Source organism: Bison bison, unplaced genomic scaffold (genome assembly GCF_000754665.1).
Source record: "Bison bison bison isolate TAMUID 2011002044 unplaced genomic scaffold, Bison_UMD1.0 scf7180017864302, whole genome shotgun sequence".
In the NCBI taxonomy this organism is placed as follows: Eukaryota; Metazoa; Chordata; class Mammalia; order Artiodactyla; family Bovidae; genus Bison; species Bison bison.
This window is the reverse complement of record NW_011494874.1, coordinates 4,909,850-4,934,284: the sequence shown is the minus strand read 5'-3', so window position 1 is coordinate 4,934,284 and position 24,435 is coordinate 4,909,850.

Here is a 24,435-nt window from a genome sequence, read left to right as displayed (position 1 = left end):
ACTGTTGGTGGGAATGTAAATTGATACAGTCACTATGGAAGACGGTATAGAGATTCCTTAAAAAACTAGGAAGAAAACCACCATATGACCTAGCAATCCCACTTATAGGCATGTACCCTGAAATGAAAGTCACTTAGTAATATCCAGCTCTTTGCAACCCCAAGGACTATAGCCAGCCAGGCTCCCCTGTCTATGGAATTTTCCAGGCAAGAGTACTGGAGTGGATTCCCATGCCCTCCTCCAGGGGATCTTTCCAACCCAGGGATCGAACCCAGGTCTCCCACATTGCAGGCGGATTCTTTACCAACTGAGCCACCAGGGAAACCCAAGAATACTGGAGTGGGTAGCTATCACTTCTCCAGGGATCTTCCCGACCCAGGAATTGAACCGAGGTCTCCTGCATTGCAGACAGATTCTTTACCAACTGAACTATCATGGAAGCCAAGCTTTCAAAATCTCAGTTATCTCCAGTTTCACTTCCAATTCTTAGCCCCTTTCAGTGTTTTTCAGATGGCTACCACTGTTTCAGCATCAAATCTAAGCTGAAAATATCCAGGTACAGCATTATCCGATATAACTTTCTGCCATAATGGAAATACTCTGTGTCTGCACTGTCCCATATGGCAGACACTGCTGCTGCTACTGCTAAGTCGCTTCAGTCGTGTCTGACTCTGTGCGACCCCATAGACGGCAGCCCACCAGGCTCCCCCGTCCCTGGGATTCTCCAGGCAAGAATACTGGAGTGGGTTGCCATTTCCTTCTCCAATGCAAGAAAGTGAAAAGTGAAAGTGAAGTCGCTCAGTCGTGTCTGACTCTTAACAACCCCATGGACTGCAGTCTGCCAGGCTCCTCCATCCATGGGATTTTCCAGGCAAGAGTACTGGAGTGGGGTGCCATTGCCTTCTCCGATGGCAGACACTAGCCCCGGGTAAACACTGAGTGTCTGACATGTACCTAGTGTGACTGAGGAGTTGAATTTTTAATTTCACTTAATTTTAATTAATTTAATTTTAAATAGCCACCTGTGCCTGGTGGCTATCATATTAAAGAGTGCATGTCTAGAGGAAGAAGAGAAACCTTGAGTGTCAAGAGTAGGGAAATTTTTCCTAGAAGTCTCCTAGTGGATTTTCCCAGGTTTCTCTTTGGTCAAAACAGGTCACATGCCTACTCCTAAATCAAATATTGGCAAGGAAAATGATTTCCACAGGTAGCTTAAAATAAAATAGGCATGTACCCTAAGAAATTTAAAATTGAAAAAGATACATGTATCTCATCGTTCATTGCAGCACTATTCACAATAGCCAGAACATGGAAGCAACCTAGATGTCCATCAATGAATGAATAAAGAACTTGTGGTGTATATACACAATGAAATATGACTCAGCCAGTAAAAGGAACACATCTGAGTCAGTTCTAATGAGGTGGATGAACCTAAAGCCTAATATGCAGAGTGAAGTAAGTCAGAAAGAGAAAGATAAATATCATATAGTAGTGCATATATATGGAATCTAGAAAGAGGACCAACGAATTTATCTGCAGGAAAGCAATGGAGAAATAGACATAGAGAAGAGGCTTATGGACGTGAGGAGAGGGGAGAAGAGGGTGAGATATATGGAGAGAGTAACCTGAAAACTTACATTCAGTTCAGTTCAGTTCATTTCAGTCGCTCAGTCGTCTCCGACTCTTTGCGACCCCATGAACTGCAGCACGCCAGGCCTCCCTGTCCATCACCATCTCCCAGAGTTCACTCTACCATATGTAAAATAGATAGCCAATGGTAATTTGCTATATGTCTCAGGAAACACAAACAAGGGCTCTGTATCAACCTAGAGGCACGGGATGGGGAGGGAGATGGGAAGGAGGTTCAAGAGGGAAGGGATATATGTATACCTATGGCTGATTCGTGTTGAGGTTGGAGAGAAAACAACAAAATTCTGTAAAGCAATTACCCTTCAATTAGAAACTAAATAAATTAAAATAATAATAAATCCTCAAAAATAAATAAAGAAAGAAGAAATCCTATAGCCAGGGAAAGAAAGTCAATGTATACCTATGGCTGATTCGTGTTGAGGTTGGAGAGAAAACAACAAAATTCTGTAAAGCAATTACCCTTCAATTAGAAACTAAATAAATTAAAATAATAATAAATCCTCAAAAATAAATAAAGAAAGAAGAAATCCTATAGCCAGGGAAAGAAAGTCAATGTATACCTATGGCTGATTCGTGTTGAGGTTGGAGAGAAAACAACAAAATTCTGTAAAGCAATTACCCTTCAATTAGAAACTAAATAAATTAAAATAATAATAAATCCTCAAAAATAAATAAAGAAAGAAGAAATCCTATAGCCAGGGAAAGAAAGTCAATGTATACCTATGGCTGATTCGTGTTGAGGTTGGAGAGAAAACAACAAAATTCTGTAAAGCAATTACCCTTCAATTAGAAACTAAATAAATTAAAATAATAATAAATCCTCAAAAATAAATAAAGAAAGAAGAAATCCTATAGCCAGGGAAAGAAAGTCAACTCATCTACAAAAGTAAAAAGTCAACCTACCTTTAGGCTTCTCTCTGAGACTGTCACTGCTACAATAAAGTGGAAGCATATCTCTAGAGTCCTCAGGGAAAGGTCAGAAAATAATTTTATACCCAGCCAAATTTCCATTTAGAGTAAAGAACAAATGACAATTTTTAGACCTTCACAGCTCTATAAAGAGAACTTCCATTATCTCTTCTTAAAGGAACTATTAAAAATTGCTCTGTTGCCAATCCAGGAATAAAGAAGATACTATAAAAAATGGTGATCTCTAGTATATTTAATTTAAGTGAACTAATTTAAACAAATATACCAGAGCTGCAGGAAAATGTTGCTATCAAGTAAAGTGTATATTCTATCAGCTACTACATTGAAACTACAAAAATATCAGAAGTGAAAGAAAGGGAAAATTATGATATGAATGCCAATCTCCTCTTTTTGTGTAATGAGGGCTGAAAAATCAATACAATAATATTTAAAGCTGATGAATAAAGAAAACATGTAAGCATATTGTTTAAATGTGTGAAGCATTCACTTGAATAAATAAAAATAATAATGTAACAAACCAAAATTAGATGGTATGGAGAATAAGGAGAGAGGGCACATGGGAGGAAATCAAGAACCTTACCATGCATGCATTTCAGTAAATACTGTCTGAAAAAGTAAGAACAATGTATAGTCTATACATTTATAGCAATAAATGCAATTATTAGAAGTGAAAGAAAACCCACAATAGACCTTCTAAAGTATTAGAATAAAACTGGACTATACAAGCACATACATACAAACATACACACACACCCTTCAAAGTACATTTTGACATTAAAATGTCAGACAAGGATAAATTCAAGGCACAGAGATTTAAAGGAGATCGGACCATTTTTAATGAGTAAACAAGCCACAGTGGAGATGACGTAGTCTTGAGTCTTTATACAACAATGAAAATAACAGCAAAATTAATGAACAAAAATGTAGTAAATGCAAGAAAAAACAGAAAAAGAACCACAAAATAATGTTAGAATATTTAATGTACCTCTCTCAGCCCATGAGAATAAAAATTTAAATGAGATAAAGTAAAATAAAACATGAATCTACATGAATTAAAAGGCTTTAGAAACCTAAGGCAAGTAAAGTCAGGATACAGACAACTCAAATAGTGTAAGAAGAACTAATTTATGGATACTTGATATATATAATTACACAATATATAGAATTGATTTTTATGCTTATGAAACATTCAGGATTTGAAGTTTCAACAACAGCTGTCTCTGGCTGATTAAGCACAAAAACGGAATTCATCAAAGCTAATCAGTGGTTCACAGAATTTGGACCATGTCTGCGGAGCCATGCTAATGGACACACCCTCAGGAAGGGTCCCCAGATGGTGATCATAAAGTGGGCTGATGGGGACATTTTCTTCACTGCCAGTTCAAAGCCCCTTCTGTCCTAGGACTCAATCCTGCTCCACCTACTGGTCTTAAATCCTTCCACTTGCTAAATTCTGGTTTGACGCTTGTATACGTTTCTCAAGATGCTCACTTCCCAACAGAAGTGCCACCATGGTGATCAGTCTTAGTGGGGTCTGAGCCAGGTGCCTGAGTTTAGCCACAAAAGCAGTTGGGGGAGAGGAGTAATTTTATGAGTCCAACCATGGGGAGGCTTTGAGTAAGCCTTGGGCTTAACACACTCCAACCATAGCAAAGGTGTCCTAGAATGTCTTGGCGGCCTCAACACCTAGCAGACACCTGCCCCAGGTCACTGCAAAAGTGATCGGTGGGAGGAGGCATTATGTGTTCTTTTCAAAGTCCTATGGAGTATTTACCAAAAATGCGTAATCAAGAGGTCACAAAGAAAACCTCGCCAAATGTTCACAAACAGCTATAGCTCAGATATTTTCTAAACACAACGTAATAGAATAAAGATGGCAGAGTGGTGAGGACTGTATGCCACCTGGAAATTAATAAAATAAGACACACATGCTCACAAACTCCATCTTAAAAGGAATTCTCCCTAATGGTAGAACATCTCCCTAACTTAAAGTTACAATTATATGAACACTAATCCCCTAACCAGTTTTGTTAAAACCACATTCAAAACAAAATGTTTAAATTTTTGAAATTTTATGTTACTAGGAAAAATCAATTAAAATATAGGAAGCATTTAACAAAAGAAACAAGGAAAAGATCAGAGCAAGAAATATGAGATAAACAGAAACAATCAAAATGAGTGCAAATGATAAAAAATAGAAAACAATGAATTTCAAAAAAAATTGGTAGAAAAAATAAATGTAAGAACTTGTTTAACAACGAGTCATTTTTTAAAAAGCTTAGATAAGCTAGTCAAGAAAATAAATCTTTGAAAGTACGAATAACTAAATAAAAATGTGAGAATTAAAAAATAACAGAGAAATGGAAAATAAAGGAAAGAGGACAATGTGCTTAGAACGGTACAAATAAAACTCTTAATGAAACTGATGAATTTTTTTCTAAAACATCATAAATGAACAAATTGATCACAGATGGATAGATTATTCAATCAAAAATACTGTCATAGAAGAAACTGAAGACTTTTTTTAAAAAACTGTTCTTCCAAAAAGCCCCCGATTGAGATGGTTCTGTGGGTGAACTCCTTCAAATCTCTAAAGAATGGGTTATTTCTATGTCCTTTCATTACTGGGCAGCATAGGGAAAGGAGGGAGGCTTCTAAATCCTTTTTGTGAAGCCACCCTAACATTGATTTTTAAACCTGACAGAAAGCATAAAATAAAACTACAGACCAATCTTGCATATGAATATTGATGAAAAATCCTAAATAAAATATTAGCAAATAGAATCTGGCAGTGCATTAAACCGGTTTGAAGATGGCAATCTAAGCACAAGCTGAGCTCCCCGCTCCCTGTACCCAGTCCATAGAAATGATAGTAAAGCTATTTTTAAAAACAAATAAATTCACACACTCAAAAATAGAATGGAGGCCCTCTCAGAATGCCAGAGCAGTAAGAAACCCCTGAGAGAAAGCAAAAGAGGAAAAATGCTGCTGAAACATGGTGGCTTGAACATGTTCCTTCCTGAAACGCCACTCACTCAGATGACAGTGAAGAAATATTTTTAAAGGCATAAGCTCACAAGAACAAGGGAGACGTGTATTAGTTTTATTGCTGTACAGCTAAGCCTCCAAGTCTCATGAGTCAACCCAAAAGAAGTTTATTTCTCAATAGCAAAAAAAATGCTGCCCGTGACAGTGTGATAGAGAGGGACTCCACTCCCAGAAATTCAGGGATCAAGTCTCAGCCACTTTCCACCTGGGACTCCCCAGGTGGCCCCAGCGGGCAGTGGACGTCCAGCTGACAGCTGAAGGAAGAGAGAAGAGAGGCTCATTGTGGGGAGTTTCATGAGCCAGTCGTGGAAGTGGCATGTATCTCCTCTGCTCACATTCTACTGACCATTACTCATCTCCAAGGTCTCAGCTACCTGCAGGGAAAGTTGAAAACATATATGCCCATGGGGAAAGTGCAGTGAACACCTGCTGAGTCCCAGAACACATCATCTTTCCAGTTAGCAAACACCTATTTCACTTCTTTGCAAAAAATAAAATATATTCAACCAGACATACTCTTAGGAAAACAGCTCCAAATCCAGTAAACTCAATCCAGCCTCTTCATTCAGCCCAGAGTCCAGGCTGTATGTTTCCCCCATCACCAGGGTCAGATGTGGGGAAACTAGAGAAAGTCAAGCCCCAGAAAGATGGGGAGGTCGTCTTGAAGCAATGACTTAGAGAAGGATAAGAGCAGAAATTAGAAATCCCCACTCAAGAAGAATTTACAGATGACAATTTCAAGCCACACAGGAAAGCGGACATGATACAAGTTATCTAAATACAACCAAGCGAAAAGTGGATTTCCCCCTAAGGAAATGGAAATAATTATGCAATTGGGAAAAGACTCCAAAAATAAGAATAAATATCTCAAAGTGATATAAGAATGAATAGTAAATATACAGCAAGATAGGAGATACTGTGTTGTTGTATGTGACTATTCAAAAAAATAGGCATGTATCAAGTACTAACATATAGATTTTAAGCTAATAGATTTAAACAAGAAAACATATCATTGTAAAATACGGAATGGTGGCTAAAATTCTCAATATTTAAACCATACATGGGACACACTCAGACTAAACTTATGAAATAGAACATAAGACTGAGAAATTTAATGAGACTGTAGTATAGAGAGATGAAGAGATAGGAAATACTCATGAGAAATTAAAATACTTGAAAGAAAGCTGAAAGTGTCCAAAGCTGTGACCAACAGGAGGCTGGAGGAAGAGAAGGCAAGATGGGGGAAAATATTTAAAGAGATGATAGCTAAGAATTTTTCAAACATAAAGAAATATGCGAGCCCCAAGGTAGTGTATACTGAGTGCAGAGCAACATAGACAAAAGGCTACATTTGGATATGTTGTAGAGAAATAGCAGAATATCATGAATAAAAAGAAGACCTAAAAGGCAAATGGAGAGTAAAGACAGACAACCTTCAAATAATGAAATTCTCAGGAGGAATGACAGAAGGTAGCAAGTTGAGGTAATTTGTTAATCACAGGTAAGAAGACTGGTTATATCGCGGCATCTAGGTAAATTGAATTCCACGTAGCTATTTAAAGAGTTAAATAAATCTGAGTGTGCCATCAGCATGATATCCAATATTGAAGGGAAAGAAAGAAAAGTAACAGTCTAAAGCATACCCAAATGTGTATAAACAAGCAATCGAAAAAGAGCAACATGTGTATGGAATATACAGGAAACACATTTGCACACTCAGTTGTTCTGTTGCTAAGTCGTGTCCAACTCTTTACCACCCCATGAACTTCAGGCTGTTCAGCTTCCCTGTCTTTCACCATCTCCCTGAGTTTGCTCAGACTCATGTCCATTGAGTCAGCAATGCCATCCAACCATCTCATCCTCTGTCGTCCCCTTCTCCTCTCACCCTCAGTATTTCCCAGCATTAGGGTCTTTTCCAATGAGTCAGCTCTTTGCATCAGGTGGCCAAAGAATTGGAGTTTTAGCTTCAGCATCAGTCCTTCCAATGAATATTCAGTGTTGATTTCCTTTAGGATCAACTGGTATCTCCTTGTAGTCCAAGGGACGCTCAAGAGTCTTCTCCAGCACCACACTTTGAAAGCATCAATTCTCCAGTGCTCAGTTTTCTTTATGGTCCAATTCTCACATTCATTCATACATGACTACTGGAAAAACCATAGCTTTAACTATGCAGACCTTTGTCATAGAGGCTCTTGGAAATTTTTAGAAAAGTTTGTAAAAAAGGTCACATTTGGGCAGCTGAAAAAGCTGGAGCTTAGAGGAAGAGAGATTTCTTTTTCACCATATATGCCATACACTTTGTTTGAAATTTTAAAATGTGTTTATACAATGCTTTCTCAGAAATAATTTCAAAACATTTCCAAATTGCATTGCAGACATCAGTGAAATAGAATGACATCATAATATTGAGGGATTATGGGTGTTATTTCTTTCCCCTTGCACTTTGCATTCTAAATTTTCTGCAAAGATTAGATAATGATGTTATAATCAGGGAAAATAAACTAAAATAGAAACAACTTTAATGTAAGTGGAAGTGCAATTTTCAGTTAAGTGCCCTTTCATGTAAATATAGGAAACTAAGAACTTCAGCCTTGAGAGGCAGAAAATGGTGGTAGATCTACACTCGATCCGGGCCACATGGAGAAATGCTTGTGATATAACATTGAGAGGAAAGGAAGAAAAGTGTGTAAAATGAGGAATATATTCTACTTCTTTAGAATTATTTAATCTTTGTTTTCTCTCTGGATAACCTGGTTGTTTTTCTCTCTTTTATAAATACATAGAGACTTTATTTTCTTGGGCTCCAAAATCATTGCAGATGGTGACTACAGCTATGAAATAAAAAGATGCTTGTTCCTTGGAAGAAAAGCTATGACCAACCTAGACAGCATATTTAAAAGCATTACTTTTAATGAGACCTTAAAAGTAGAGACATTACTTTGCTGACAAAGGTCCATCTAGTCAAGCTACAGTTTTTCCAGTAGTTATGTATGGATGTGAGAGTTGGACCATAAAGAAAGCTGAGCACCAAAGAATTGATGCTCTTGAACCGTGGTGTTAGAGAAGACTTTTGAGAGTCCCTTGGACTGCAAGAAGCTCAAACCAAGTCAATCCTAAAGGAAATCAGTCCTGAATATTCATTGGAAGAACTGATGCTGAAGCTGAAGCTCCAATCCTTTGGCCACCTGATGCGAAGAACTGGCTCACTGGAGAATACTCTGATGTTGGGAAAGATTGAAGTCAGGAGGAGAAGGGGATGACAGAGGATGAGATGGTTGGATGACATCACCGACTTGATGGACATGAGTTTGAGCAAGCTCCAGGAGTTGGTGATGGACAGGGAGGCCTGGTGTGCTGCAGACCATGGGATCGCAAGGAGTTACACATGACTGAGTGACTGAACTGAACTGAGAGACCTTTACACAGAGAACATCTCAGAAAACTCCTTGGCCATACATGCTATAGGTGGAAATGTTCAGATGGCTAGACAGCATCTTGCATGCAGTAAATCCTCAGAATCTATTTCTTGCATGTTTGTCCTCTCTCAGTTTTGTCCCATGAAGCTTTAGAAGGAGCCAGGATACAGCAAAGCAAAGAGGCAAAATAGACCTGTAGAAACTACCCTATCTAGTTTTCCCACATTGGTGAACAGTAGTACCAGGTGTTCCAACCAAAATCCCCCATTTCTCCCTTTTCCTAACTACTCACATAGTACCCATAAGCAAGTTCAGTTGATTCCATCCCCAAGTGCATCTGGAATAATGCCATTCTCTTCCACCTCCGTGGCTACCACCCCGATTTGTGCCGCCTCTCCACGTGCTCCTGCTTCAACAATCCACATTGTAAGTCAGCATTTCCTGCTTGGAAACCTTCTGAACAATGTTTCATGGAAGCCTCTTCATCACTGCTTCTCAGCATCAATCTTGCCTTGACTGAGTCCTCAGTCTCTATCCCACTCCCCATCTTTAAGGTTTGTTCTGTTACACGTCACTCTTCTTGATTGACTGATGGATCATTGATAGGCTGTCTGCCATCCCTGTTAGAATGTAAAACAATAAGAGTGGGGTCCTTGGCTGCCACATTCACCAAAAAATCCCAAAGACAAGAGAGAGCTAACACATGAAAGGTCTATAGTAAATTCTTGATGAATAAATGAACAAGCCGAAACATCCAGCGTGTATTCTCTGCCAGACTGTGAGCATCTGGAGAATAGAACCAGTGTTGCACATGCTTGCATCCCTAACTTCTGGGCACACAGTGTTCTTTAGTCACTCAATCCTGTCTGACTCTTTGTGACCTCATGAGGGTCAGCCATGACCCTCCGCCCACGAGGCTCCTCTGTCCATGGGATTTCCCAGGCAAGAATACTGGAGTGGGTTGCCATTTCCTTCTCTGGGGGATCTTCCTGACCCAGGGATCAAACACACATCCCCTGCATTGGCAGGTGGATTCTTAACTGCTGAGCCACTGGGGAAGCCCCATTACACACAGTAGGGCATCAATAAAGCATGTTGGGTTAATGAAAATTATGGCATACATCCCTTGAGACTTTACTACATACAGAGGTAGAGTTGATAAACAGAGAGGCCACTCTCAAGCCTCCTCCCTCCATAAATAATTACCCTTTATATTCATAGAAGGCATTTACAAAGAGTTGACCATGTGTCAGGAGTGTCTCACATGCTTTACCCAAACTAACTCATCTATTTTTTTTGTATTTCTTTATTTTACTGAGTGAGGTAAGCACATACTTTTGGTCTTCCCTGATAGCTCAGTTGGTAAAGAATCTGCCTGCATGCAAGAGACCCAGTTCAATTCCTGGGTCAGGAACATCTGCTGGAGAAGGGATAGGCTAGTCACTCCAGTACTGTTGGGCTTCACTGGTGGCTCAACTGGTAAAGAATCTGCTGCAATGTGGGAGACCTGGGTTCGACTACTGGGTTGGGAAGATCCCCTGGAGAAGGGAATGACTACCCATTCCAAGATTCTGGCCTGGAGAATTCCATGGACTGTAAAGTCTGTGGGTCACAAAGAGTCAGACATGACTGAGCAACTTTCACTTTCACTTCACTTTCAAGCATATACTTTACATGGAATGTATCCTTAACAGGTTTTTAATGTAGCCTTCAATACTGTTATCTACAAGCACACAGTTATACAGCAGGTCACTTAATTATTTTAACAACCCCATACATAGATCAGGAGCTAACTTCATGCCCACTTTACAGATAAGAACACTAAGGCACAGACAGGAAGAGTGTTCAAGCCAAGTCCGAATTTAGACTCCTCATCACCAGGACTCTAGGGAGCTCATCTGCTTTGCCCTCCTGTCCCAACCACAATCTTTCTTTCTAAGCTCTGCTTACCTTAGGATGACTATCCAAAGCCACTAGCCCCAAGTGACACTCATGTAAATCAATTACAGTTATATACATATGAAAGTCCAGTTCCTTGGTGGCACTAGCCAAGGCGTCTGTCAATAGCCACTTGCAACTTGCTGCTATCTTATCAGAGAGCACAAAGAATCTCTTTTTTGTGGCCAAATGTTCTCAAACACACTGCCTGGAACATGGATCCTTCAAGGGCAAAGATCATATCATACATTTATCATAATTTTTGGTAAGATGAAAGGGTCAGCCCCAATAATTACCATAGTAGAAACCCGTTAATAAATATTCAACATTCATTCCTGAGGCATGTCTTTACCTCCTGGTGGCAAACTGGGATACCTCGTCACTAATAAGCAAGTGTTCGTATAAGTCGTACTCTCCACTCCTCGTAAGGGGGACGGTTTAAGTCCTTCCATTCCCACTGTTGCTCCCTGCACCCCCATGCAAGACCCGGCTTCCTTTATCTGCTTATTCTCCTCCTAACTGGGGATGTTTATTGTAATCTTTGTTTGTATGCCTTTTTCTCAACAAATATATCTGACTGTTTAGCAGTTCTGAACTTTCAAAACCCAGGCAAGAAAGCTTAAAGTCAGGATCTACAAAAAATGTCTGCAACACTCAAAGCAAAGTCTTCCAAGACGGTGATTCTGTTTTTTCGTTGTTGTTAAATTTTCTTCAGTAGCTGTCTTCAAATCCCATAGCATTCTAATGGATTTCCAGAAACATGTTAATCAAGACCTGCTGCTTCATAGGCCAGAGCCAGAGTTATTTGCAACGTATTGGCAACTGCTCAGGAAAAGTAGCATATGTGAAGATCCTACTATGTGCCTGCCTTCTGTTAGGTGTTGGGACTTTGGAAAGTTCCTACCATGTCTCTGGTCTGATGCTAGGAACTGGGTATTTGGAGGTGGCCTCTGGACATCCAAAGGCTCCCCATCTTATGGAAAAATGGGACATATAAATTTCCATTCATTCCTTCACTCATTCAATCAGTATTTATCAAGTACCTACTGTATGCTGGGCATTGTGCATAGCAGTGATATATAGGAGTATGCAAAGCAGCATGAATTCCTCCCTTTTCAGAAATTGTAGCGGGGAAGACAGTCCATAAGCAAGTAATATACAAATATGCAATCTACCACATGCTGATAAGCAATGTTAAGAAAATTAGGCCGAGAGCAGAGGCTGTAAGGGAGGTTTTAGGCCCGGGGCAGGAGAGGCTCTCTGATTAGGTGATATGAGTAGAGAGAGGGAGCCACGAGGGCAGATGGTAGAGGGAGTCACAGCCTTGCCCCGGGAGGTGCTCAGCCTTCCGGAGAAGGAAGTAGGGTCAACAGGGGAGGAGGGCATCTCTGCAAAGGGACAGAATGCCTCACAGGCTCTGGAAGGACTTTGGATTTGATTCTGAGCGTTCTGAGCAGGGTTGTGACTTCACAGACTCACATGTCAGAGAAAGCACTCTGTACAGAGAACAGAGGCAGCGGACGAGGATGGGGACAAGACTCAGCTGGGCGAGAACGACAATAATAACCCCGGGGAGAGGCCACTGGGTCTCAGGCTGGGCTGGTGGAGCCAGCAGGGTCTGCTGATGGGAGGAAGGGGAGGAAGAGAAAGGATGAGAGGAGGACCACACAGTCAATCAGGATGGTGTGAGAGTTCGCCTTGGGGATGTGCATAGGCCCTGGGGACACACAGAGGATGACACCCGGCCAGGAGGGCCCGAGGTTCCTCAAGAAGTTTGACTTTCTGATAAACAATCTTTTTCTTAATGTTTTTCTTGTTGTTCAGCTACTAAGTTGTGTCTGACTCTTTGTGACCCCATGGACTGCAGCAAACCAAGCCTCCCTGTCCCTCCCCATCTCCTGGAGTTCTCCCAAGTTCATGTCAGTCGAGTTGGTGATGCCATCCAACCATCTCATCCCCTGCCGCCCTCTTCTCCTTTTGCCTGAATCTTTCTAGTGAGTCAGCTGTAGGCATGCCCTGTTTGATACTTAGCACATACTCATACTTTCCAGGTGGTACAGTGGTAACGAATCCACCTGCCAGTGCCAGAGTGTTCAATCTCTGGGTTGGGATCCCCTAGAGAAGGAAATGGCAATCCACTCCAGTATTTTTGCCTATAGAATCCCATGGACAGAGGATCCTGGTGTGCTACAGTCCATGGGGTTGCAAAGAATCAGACATGACTAAGCACACACACACACAGTTTTACACTAACAAGGGCATTTATTGTTCATCTGAAATTCAAACTGAACAGGCTGTTCTGTGTTTTATCTGGCAATTGGACCAACCAAGGGCTAAGTCAGGTATTGAAGACTGGTAGGTCTGGGTCATGTGAGTAAAGAAGAAACGAGTCCCAGGGGGAGGGACTCACTCCCGTCCCTTCTCTGAATTTCTATAGGGCTTCCAGAGAGCAGGACTCACACATCTGGTGGGTTGTGTGTATGGAGTAGGGAGTGTGGTTACACATAACCCACTTCCAGTGTCTCCAGAAGTCGGAAATCACATCAAGGATCAGAGTCCTGGGGAAGCTCCCTTTAACTTAGGTTTAAGAAGAGTTTTCCCTTAAAGCCTGGAGGGTACAAGGCTCTTGTTCATTGTTCATGGAAGAGCAACCAAGATGCCCATCATTGGTTCCTTCCATTCTAAAGGTCTGCCTTGTGTAAGTTGAGCTGGAGCTGGAATGGACAAGATTTAGAGACGGGCTGATCATCAGAACCACCCATGCACAAAACATTCAGGAGTGTCCACCGTGTCCTAAGGCCTGCATTCAGTGCTCTGTACAAGTCCACACTCAGGCCTGACTGGCTTCAGGCACTGTTTTCTTTTTCTACAGTATTTACCCCCATTTCTACTCCCTCCCAAAAAGTGGTATCAACAAAGTGAGAAGGGCAGAGCTTGTTGAGCTGGACAGACTGCTTGAGCGTGGAAGGGTAGCTATGTGCGCTGTGATCAGGGCACAATGAAGAAATCAGCCTGATCTGAAAGGGCTCAGGAGAGAACAGAAGCTTTGTGTGAGCCTTGAGTGCTGGCCACCCGCCTGTCTGTCCACTGTCATGCAAAGTTTGGAAGACCTTGGTGATGGAAAGAAAGAGATGGCACAGCAGAAGGAAAACCAGAGAGACAGGCTGCTTTCCAGAGCCTACTCGCAGAAATAGCCGAGGGTGAGGGTGAGAAAACACCCTGCTTTCATGAGATTTTTATTAAGAAGCAGAATAAGACATTAAGTAACGGCCTCTTTGAGTGCATATCCTTGGCCAGGAAACAGCCAATGATTTCGGAGAACTGTATTATTACTTTGTGTTTGCTTATCTTTTTCTCTCCTTACCTGATAATCATCTGTAGTTCTATCTGTCTTTTTAAGGACATGTGAGAAAATAGAAAAGGTTACAGAGGACAGTCAAAGAATTGCATATTATTACCTGGCTTTCCAGAGCTGACTGTGCAATTGTTTGTTTTTGATGAGATAACAATGAAGATAGAATTGTTCAAAGCAAAGGCTGTTCAAATTCCGTGCAGCCATGTGACTCACTGCCCCAGTCACATGGATGGCTGCTCCCTCCCAACACTGAGGATCTCCAATCCCCATAGTCACTGCCAATGGAACAAATGGTAGGAGGTAAAAGACCTTTCTCTTTGACCTCATATACACAATGGGACCAATGATATTCCTGTGGTATTGGGATGGTGCTAATTTCTGGGTACCAGGTTCTTACATAAAGTCCCAAACAAGCTCTTTTTGCTGAACATTTTATACCTTGCATTTGTTAACTCTTCCTGATTACACACCCTCCTGCTTTTCCCGATCCACCTGCATTCCTCAAAAGCACCGTTTTCCTCTGTAACACATTCCCCCACCACCCCAGCATATTTCCTCACAGTGCCCTTTGTTCCATGGAGGCCACATGTTTCACACTTTAAGGAGGCGTCCTCTCTTCTTTATTCCCAGGTCTACCTTCCCATGGGTCCGTGAGCTCCCCAGGGCGGGGACCATGTCTCTGCATTTCTGGAACACTGTGCCTGGCACAGAGTTACCTCGCCTCGGATTTTTGTCCAGTGCATGAATACATAACAAAATGTGTGAGTTTACTAGGAGTAGAAAGAGAGTATTATTTCAGGAGCCTTCTAGATCTTATTCCTATAATGCTACTGGATGATTTTGCATTTTAAAAAAGAATCATGTTGACTTTTTTTTTTTTAATTTTTATTAGAATATAGTTGCTTTACAATGTTGGGTTAGTTTCTACTGTATAGCAATGTGAGTCAGCTTTGTGTACATATTTGTCTCTTTCTTCTTGGATTTCCTTCCCATTTACATCAGCACAGAACACTGAGTATGGTTCCCTCAGCTGTACAGCAGGTTGTCATCAGTTGTCTATTTTATACATGGTATCAATAGTATGTACGTGTCCATCCCAATCTCCCAGTCCACCCCGCTCCCCACATTCCCCTGTTGGTCCTCGTATGTTTGTTCTCTGTGTCTCTGTCTCTATTTCTGTTTTACCAATAAAAGAATCACACTGACTCTTCATGAGTCAGATCGCAGATGTGGAGCCCAGACCATTGATATAATGAAGGGAGCAGAGACCAGCCCATCCCATTGGCGCCCATACCATTGATATAATGAAGGCTGCCTGAGATCAGCCCTCTATACTGTCTTTAATCTCACCTAGAAAGTAGCACAGGCTCATGTGAAAGACTCTGGGCTCCGGGGTCCAACCACTCCGAAAGCACACTCAGGCACTGTTGCCTCCATTCTTCACAGCCTTGGGGAAATAACCTTTCACTACTCTCAGCCTTAGTTTCCACAAAAAAAGAGGAAAACAAAAGTATCAACCACATAAGGACGTGGTAAGAATAAGATGAGCTAACACAGGCAGGGCTTAGCACAACTCCTGTACAGCAGTACTAAAATGCTAGGCATTATTGCTGGTGCCATCTTTTGTTTTCATTCACTCATGCAGCTATTTATTCCTTCATCCCTTCAGCAGAGATACCTGTAGGTCTAGCTTCATACTACACTGCTGACACCACATACAGAATAGTTTCCACGAACCAATGAAAAGTTCTTGAGCCCAGTCCAGAGCTTCTTGTCCTTCTCTCTCCTGCACTCCACTGCCCAGACCAAACTTTCTGTCTTCTAGGATCCCGATCTAATCATGCATCTTCCATGGACGGCTCCACCCTTCCGGAATCTGATGACTTAGCCATGGAATGGCATTGGCTTTCTGTATGCAAGCTTGGTGTCAACATTGGTTCAGCTGCTACCTCCACCTACTTGAAAGCTGCCACATATCATATCTGCACTGGTCCAGGCCCTGAGATTTCACACCGGGAGAAGAATTTAAATTAGATGTTTGATGCAGTTCCTTTCAGATAATGAGGTAGTGCTGAAATGGAAAATTTCACAGCTTCTCAGTTCTCTGTAAGTAAAATTGAATATAGATAATCTTTTGGAAGGGATCTGCCAGGGTTTATTTATAGCTGGGTTAATGAGAGTGGGGGGAGGTGGAGTGTGGTGTGTACCCGACTCTGGCTAGACACTCACTGTTCTAGTTACTCATGGCTGTGTAACAAACAACTCCAAAACTCAGTGGATTAAAACAACAATGTAATCTTTTTTATTGCTCATGATTCAATGGGTCAAGAATTTGGAGTATATAAAGAATATATTCAACATGATATTATATATAATCTTCCCTGGTGGCGTAGTGGTAAAGAATCCACCTGCAAAGCAGAAGATGCAGGTCCAATCCCTGGGTCAGAAAGAGCCCCTGGAGAAGGAAACGGCAACCCACTCCAGTATTCTTGCCTGGAAACATCCGTGGACAGAGGAGTCTTGCAGGCTATGGTCCATGTGGCTGCAAACAGGCAGACACGACTGAGTGACTGAGCATACACACACACATAGCACTGTTACAAAACCTCTTTAAGTTTACTAAAGCCCCACCTACAAGAGATATAATTAAATTAGAGAGCAAAAAGTCTTAACTTGGGTTATATTAACTAATATGTAGAAATGGATTCTGTGCAGTGATACACATTACCAGTTAACATGCATTAATATGTTGGTAACCAAATTGGTACATCCGAATATGTAGAGTTCCAGAAACCAACGTTGTATTGTTCAAGAAATCCAGAAAGAATAGGCAATGGAATTATGCTGATTTTTAGATATAATTTTCCAGCAGTTTAAAAGGAATAAGTTTTTCATTTAAAAAGCCAGCAGGATCAGCAGGCAACTAAGTTCTGTTTTAGTTGGAAATCAGTGGGTGGGAATAGAAAGTCACATTTTTTTTTCCTAAATGGAGCTAGAGAAGCAGCAGATCTAACAAGTTGTAATCAGCCAAATTTCTTTTTTTATAAATACATGAGTAGAAACTTGGGGTTTTTCTTTTTTCCATGGTATTTTTTAATCCAGCAGAGCAGTAGCGAATCACCTTTGCAAATCTCCTTGCAAATTTTTGCTGCACAAAAGTCTTTCTTTGGAGGAGGTCAAAGAAGCTCATCTGAAATCTCACAAATCTGTGGGAAACTGGGGGATTTAAGAGGTCAAACTAGCCCAGGGCCATTTGCATGTGAAAGTAAAAGGCGTGTGATTGTCTTTCAGACCCTCACTTGTCCTTACTCCAAAGGGATGTAAATATAGCAGCCCAGGGGCACCAATTCCCTGAAACAAGATTGGGGAAACCTGTTCAGCCAGGGATGGGTGAGAAGGGTCAGTTATCTTAAATGGCTGAGAGTGCATTGAGCCAGGGGTGAGGTACAACCAGGGATCTGAGAAAGGCTTCTAGGGCTCAGGGCCAGAGGAGGAGGGCCACCGGATGGCTGCAGATGAGGACCGAGATGGGTCGTATTAGCCCGTGCCCCTTACAAGCCACCATCCTCAAGCCAGTTTCTTCATGTACATAGTAGGGTTTATGATGCGTATGAACCAGTTTTAGTGTGTGGTTTTGTTTTTGTTTTTGTTTTTTGGCCAATCAAGTGACCAAAAAATGCACATGAAGGGCTCAGTTCAACTCCTGGCATGTAGGAATACCCAATAAAGGGTCCAAGAGGCAACAGCAGATCTAAAATTGGTCAATGAACCAACAGCTCATGATCCAGCTAGGTACCCAGGGCAGAACAGGAAGTAGGAAGATGTCCGCCAGGGAACATCTTTGGGGGATCCTTAACACACTGTTAGGTAGGGGTGATTGGGCACTGATTTAGGCTGGTTGCTGTCACACCCAACATAACAATGGCATTAAACACTAATGTAACTTCTTTTATTGAGACTGCTTCCTCAGTGGCTTGTGGGCAGATGCGTTTTGTGTGTGTGTGTGTGTGTGTGTGAGGGAAACTATTTAACAAATCTTATCCCATGTTCACTAACATTCTGTTTGCAACATAAACCCTGAAGTGAATCCCTTTGTAAAGGAAAGAATCTTCTAGCCAGGCAATTACACAAAGCACACTTTTTCTGTGGCCCATCTCTGATTAGTGTGTTCATTTTTACTGCAAAGCAATATCAAGGGTGTGACACCCATGCTGGAATACCAGGGTGAAAATTCTGTCTCTTCAATGTACTTAGGCAAGTAACTTAATCACCCTCTCTGCCTCCATTTTCTTATTTTTACATGAAGATAATGTCAATTCCCATCTTACCATGTTGTTAGCTGAAGTAGTTGTATATGGATGTGAGCACTGGACCATAAAGAAGGCTGAGTACCAAAGAATGGATGCTTAGGAATTATGGTGCTGGAGAAGACTCTTGGGAGTCCCGTGGACAGCAAGGAGATCCAATCAGTCAATCCTAAAAGAAATCAGCCTTGAATACTCATTGGAAGAACTTTATGCTGAAGCGGAAGCTCAAATACTTTGGCCACCTGATGCAGTGAGCTGACTCATGGGAAAAGACCCTGATGCTGGCAAAGATTGAAGGCAAAGGAGAAGGGGATGACAGAGGATGAGATGGTTAGATAGCATCACCAACTCAGTGGACATGAATCTGAGCAAACTCCAGAAGATAATGGGGGATGGAGGAGCCTGGCCTGCTACAGTCCGTGGGTTGCAAAGAGTCCAATATGACTTAGCAACTGAACAACAGCAAGACTGAAGTGCACGATAAACGTGAGCTACTTTATCCTCTTCCACCTCACGTCGTTGCTCCAAGATTTCCATTACCCACTTCCTTGGCCCAGAAGTCTTGTAGGAACTTTGATGGCCTCCTTTCTACCACGCTTCCTAAAATGCATCACCAACACTGTAAGATTCTACAGCCATCATGTGTTGGAGGCACTGTCCCTCCTGTGGTTCAGGTCATCACTAATCAATGCTGTGTTTTCAGTGATAACATCCACAAAATTTCCGTACATCGTTGTTCATACTCCAACTCTAGCCTCTCCCAAAGCCACCCACATCCGGTATAAAGCCTTTTGCAGCTCCTCAAGGCCAATCCTGACCTGGACCCATTTTGCCTGTTTCCTCATGTCTGTGTCCCTCCCAGGGCCCCCAGAGCCATCTACACTGGCCTTCTCTACTCACTTCCGAGAGTTCTCACTCTTTCTGGTCACTCACACTTTTCTCTTTGCATTTTAAAAGAAGAGCTATTTACTTCTCTTATACGAACCATACTGTGCTGTCAGGGTCTGACCTCTTTTCTAGTTCTGTATTTCAATGTGCCTAGCTAAGCTTGATCCTTAGTGGGTGCATCATAAATATACATTAAGTGGTAAAGAAGAAAGCCCAGGTCACTCGAAAGGACAAACATTTTGGTGTGAATTTCAGAAAATGCCCTAGGTTGAAAAGTTACTCATCCAAGAATCTCTCACGAAGAGATAAGCCAGCTCTACTCGTTGAGTCGTCTATAATTAGACCATGACAAATAGGTTCCGAGCGTGTCATAAAGAGTAATCTTTTCGTGAGCAGAAGCTCTCTTGTCCTTGAGATACTTTCAGTGTCGCTCTAATCTTGTATTCTGAAGTCTTGGTTATATTTCTGTCAGAGGCAACTCCTGATTTCCTTCTCTGTGGGTGGACAGTAGAGATATGAGGAGTTTCAGACAGTAGCTGCTGCTGCTGCTGCTGCTAAGTTGCTTCAGTCATGTCTGACTCTGTGCAACCCCAGAGACGGCAGCCCACCAGGCTCCCCCATCCCTGGGATTCTCCAGGCAAGAACACTGGAGTGGGTTGCCATTTCCTTCTCCAATGCATGAAAGTGAAAAGTGAAAGTGAGGTCGCTCAGTCGTGTCTGACTCCTGGCAACCTCATGGACTGCAGCCCACCAGGCTCCTCCATCCATGGGATTTTCCAGGCAAGAATACTGGAGTGGGGTGCCATTGCCTTCTCTACTCAGACAGTAGAGAAGTCCACAATTATATATGTTCAGCTATTTGACAGTTCAGTGGCATTCAACATGATCAGTATACCCTTACTGAGTGCCTAAGACAGGCAAAATGTGAAGCTATAAAAAGAGAGGGAAGTTGGGCAAAGACAAATGGAATAATTATTCAGTTTGATCAGAATATAAGGTGCTAATAGGTACATATAGAAAATGCCACTGGAGAGATAAATTAAAAGTCATAGAAAGACATGAAATCCTAACCTAACAATGATAGATTGCTGCAGAATGTGCATGGGTCCCATCTCTTAGTGGACAGATGTAGACATCATGCCTTTGCAGTGTGACCTCTGCCTTGTTATACCAAGACTCATACCTTAAAATAAATAGGGTTCATGTTTCCACTTCATCTTTGTTGTGAGGTGGAAGGTTCTCAGGTCAGGTTGCTTCTCTAGGTCCATGGTCTGAAGAAAGTGCTGAGGGTTGAGGGAACGGATCCGGAAACCTCAGTTCAGAGGAAGCAGCTCAAGTCTTCCAGGAGGGAGAGACCAGGGTCTTCCTGGGAAGAGATGTGAGACGTATCAGGGAACTGCTGATACCTGGAGCAGTCAGCGAGACAGGGTGCCCTGGAAAGACACCTTGATCTCCAGCAACAGATGGGTTCAAACTGTGGTTGGTCATTTATTTGTTTTGTGGCTTTGGATGCCATTAACTTTCTGTACCTCCAATCATTTATCTGTCCAAGGGAGAAGACAAACTTGAATGGACATCTTTTTTTTCTTTTCTAAAATTGTGTCCATTTCCCTAATGGTCAATTGTTCAAAATTTTAAAAAAGAAGCTAAATCTGGACTTGAGATCTACAAATACAGTCTAATGAGATGAGCAACTCCAGGACAAGGCAGCATCCTCAAGGGCACAGTCAGGGCAACATTAGACACAGATTGACTGTGCATCAGGAGGACAACTTTTTGACTTAACCCTTTCCTTTTTACCTTACAGAACAAATGGAGGGTGCTACCTGTGGGCTTACTACTTTATTTTGGGGGGCTCCAAAATCACTTCCCTGGTGGCTCAGATGGTAAAGCGTCTGCCTACAATGCGGGAGACCCAGTTTTGATCCCTGGGTTGGGAAGATCCTCTGGAGAAGAAAATGGCAATTCACTCCAGTACTCTTGCCTTGAAAATCCCATGGACGGAGGAGCGTGGTAGGCTACAGTCCATGGGATCACAAAGAGTCAGACACAACTGAGCGACTTCACTTCACTTCAAAATCACTGCAGATGGTGACTGCCGCCATGAAATTAAATATGCCTGCTCCCTGGAAGAAAAGCTATGACCAATCTAGACAGCATATTAAAAAGCAGAGACATTACTTTGTCAACAAAGGTCCATCTTAGTCAAAGCTATGATTTTCCCAGTAGTCTTGTGTGGATATGAGAGTTGAACCATAAAGAAGGCTGAGCACTGAAGAATTGATGCTTTTGAACTGTGGTGTTGGAGAAGACTCTTGAGAGTTCCTTGGACTGCAGGGAGATCAAACCAGTCAATCCTAAAGGAAATTAGTCCTGAATATTCATTGGAAGGGCTGATGCTGAAGCTGAAACCTCAATCCTTTGGCCACCTGATGTGAAGAACTGACTCATTAGAAGAGACCCTGATGCTGGGAAAGATTGAAGGCAGGAGGAAAAGGGTTCAACAGAGGGTGAGATGGTTGGATGGCATCACCAGCTCGATGCACATGAGTCTGAGTAAACTCCGGGAGTTGGTGATGGACAGGGAAGCCTAGTGTGCTGCAGTCCATGAGGTTGCAAAGAATTGGACACGACTGAGCGACTGAACTGAACTGAACCTGTGGGTAACATCAAAGCATTCTGTGAGATTTAAAACTGGATCACAGGAGAGACGCATGCACAATCATTTTGTAATCTGTAAAGTCCCGTAGTGCTGTTGCTGGCCATGGTGGTGGTGATGGTGAGAATGATAATGATGGTGATCATGCTGATGATAATCATGATGACTATGGCAATGATTCTAAAGGGTTCAGTCCCTGCGGGAGCATACAACCTGGGCCTGTTTTGGGTTTTTTTCCCCAAACCATCTTATATACATATTTATATGTATACTCTTTTACCTATACCCTATGTTATTGATAGAAAGGATTTAACGGAGTTTCACAAAAACATAGTAATTGCATGTTCTGAAAATAAAATGAAATTGAAAATAGAAACAAGAAACAGGGTAATGCCATTATTTGGGGGAGTAGGAAAGTCAGTATAATCTCTGGTCCCTCAGCTCCTGGTCACCAAGGCAAAGAAGAGAGCCTGAACCATCCAATGCTTTCACTACCAGAGCAGAACAAACTGGCCAGTTCTTCAGGAGAAGTGACTGATACCCTGATACTAAGCTCCAATAAGAATATTTCTAGGGGGTCTATGGTCAGAAATAAAGTCCAGAGGAGCAGCTGACCCTGGCTAGGTTGGGGTCCAGGGGAAGCAAAGGCTTTGGGTAAAGGAGAGCTCAGGTAAGTCTTGAAGAGGACCAAAATCACATCAGGAAGAATGGGCATTCTAGGCAGGAAAGCAGCATGTGCAGACACGGTCAAGGCAGCCACTGCATTCCACCGCCACAGGCGGGTGTGCCATGAGTATTTGTCCAGAGGAGAATATGAATAAACCAGTCAGAAAACAAAACTGAAGGGCTCGTTAGCTCAGAAATTCAGCCAAGCAAACACTCCAGCCACTTCAATGAGTCTGTACGTTGTCGAATATTATGATAGTCACAAGTTTATGGAGCTAGTGGTAAAGAACCGCCTGCCAGTGTAGGAGACATAAGAGATGCAGATTCAATCCATGGGTCGGGAAGATCCCCTGGAGGAGGAAATGGCTACCCACTCCAGTATTCTTGCCTGGAAAATTCCATGGGCACAGGAGCCTAGTGGGCTACAGTTCATAGGGTGGCAAAGAGTCGGACACAACTAAGGAGACAGCATATACACATATAAACTTAAACTGAAGCCTTCTTTGTCTTTCTCTTGATACAATCTTTGCCTAAGTAGTGCCTAGCAATAAGGCTCTTTCTAGAATATTCTAGCACCATAATGCTTCCCCAGCAGGCATGGATATTGGCAGACTTCCAGAGGCAAGGTAACACAGGCTTCCTCCCCAGTGACAAATCCAGGCTGACGTTTGGAATAAGAAAAACCGAAAAACTCCCAAAGCACCGTGTTGATTAGCTGACCTAGTCATACCGAGTTTGGTCAGTGTATTTTCTGCAACACAATGATGCAGAGGTTGGCCTTGGGGTCGCAGAGCTAAACAAGTAATGATGGCTAACAGTTCAGAACCCAAACTGGGAAACCTGGCTTCCACCGCATGCCAGATCAGGAAGGCACCAGAGATCCAGGCAAGCAATCCATGGCCCCATCCTTCGTTTCTGGGCTCTCAGCCCCCCTCTGCTCTTTGATCCCACCTCTTTGCTCTTTCCCTCCCCAAACCTCTCTTCCTTCATCTCTTTCTTTTCCTCTTTCTTTTTCTCTTCCTCTCTCTCGCCTTCCTCTTCCCTTCAACTCTCTCTCTCAAAACATTTAGGAAAGTGCTTTATTCTGTGTCTCCACTATCACACTGACATGTCTAAAAATGGGTCATTTTCCCCTCATTCTGCCCCTTCCTAAGAGAGTTTATTCTCCAATTATTCATCTAGCTTTCAGCTCTTAGGGGATAAAAAAATCTCCTATTGTGTCTTTGTTAATTTCTTACCCATCTACTTTCCTTTCCTCTCCATAGATTGTGTGTTGGGTTTGGCAGGCAGAACAATGGTCCCCCAAAGATGCTCATGCTTGGGCTCCGTATCCAAGTCACGTCAGATGCTTTGTGAACCCATGGACCATCATCCTCCAGGCTCTTCTATCCAAGGGATTTCCCAAGCAAGAATACTGGAGAGGGTTACCATTTCCTCCTCCAGGGGATCTTCCCCACACAGAGATGGAACCCGTGTCTCCTGCATTACAGGCAAAGTCTTTACCACTGAGCCACCAAAGATGCTCTTGTCTAGTTCTCAGAATCTGTGACCTTCAGTGGCCAGAACAAGAAGGGGGCT